The sequence below is a fragment of the Arachis duranensis genome, chromosome 9 (genome assembly GCF_000817695.3).
Source record: "Arachis duranensis cultivar V14167 chromosome 9, aradu.V14167.gnm2.J7QH, whole genome shotgun sequence".
Classification (NCBI taxonomy): Eukaryota; Viridiplantae; Streptophyta; class Magnoliopsida; order Fabales; family Fabaceae; genus Arachis; species Arachis duranensis.
In genome coordinates, this window is record NC_029780.3 from 62,213,200 (window position 1) to 62,214,149 (window position 950).

A 950-nucleotide genomic window follows, 5' to 3' on the forward strand; every position below is an offset into this window, starting at 1 on the left:
CTTTTCAGCCTCTGAATCAGATTTTTGCTCAGGTCCCTCAATTTCAGCCAGAAAATACCTGAAATCACAGAAAAACACACAAACTCATAGTAAAGTCCAGAAAAGTGAATTTTAAATAAAAACTAATAAAAATATATTAAAAACTAACTAAAATGTACTAAAAACATACTAAAAACAGTGCCAAAAAGCGTATAAGTTATCCGCTCATCACAACACCAAACTTAAATTGTTGCTTGTCCCCAAGCAACTGAAAATCAAATAAGATAAAAATAAGAGAATATTCAATGAATTCCAAAAACATCTATGAGGATCAGTATTAATTAGATGAGCGGGGCTTTTAGCTTTTTGCCTCTGAATAGTTTTGGCATCTCACTTTATCCTTTGAAGTTCAGAATGATTGGCTTCTATAGGAACTCAGAATCCAGATAATGTTATTGATTCTCCTAGTTAAGTATGATGATTCTTGAACACATCTACTTTATGAGTCTTGGACGTGGCCCAAAGCACTCTGTTTTCTAGTATTACCACCGGATACATCCATGCCACAGACACATAACTGGGTGAACCTTTTCAGATTGTGAGTCAGCTTTGCTAGAGTCCTCAATTAGAGGTGTCCAGGGTTCTTAAGCACACTCTTTTTGCTTTGGATCACGACTTTAACCGCTCAGTCTCAAGTTTTCACTTGACACCTTCACGCCACAAGCACATGGTTACGGACAGCTTGGTTTAGCCGCTTAGGTCAGGATGTTATTCCTATAGGCCCTCCTATCCACTGATGTTCAAAGCCTTGGATCCTTTTTATTATCCTTGCCTTTTGGTTTAAAGGGCTATTGGCTTTTTCTGCTTACTCTTTTTTTTTGAATTCACTGCTTTTTCTTGCTTCAAGAATCATTTTTATGATTTTTTCAGATCCTCAGTAACATGTCTCCTTTTTCATCATTCTTTCAAGG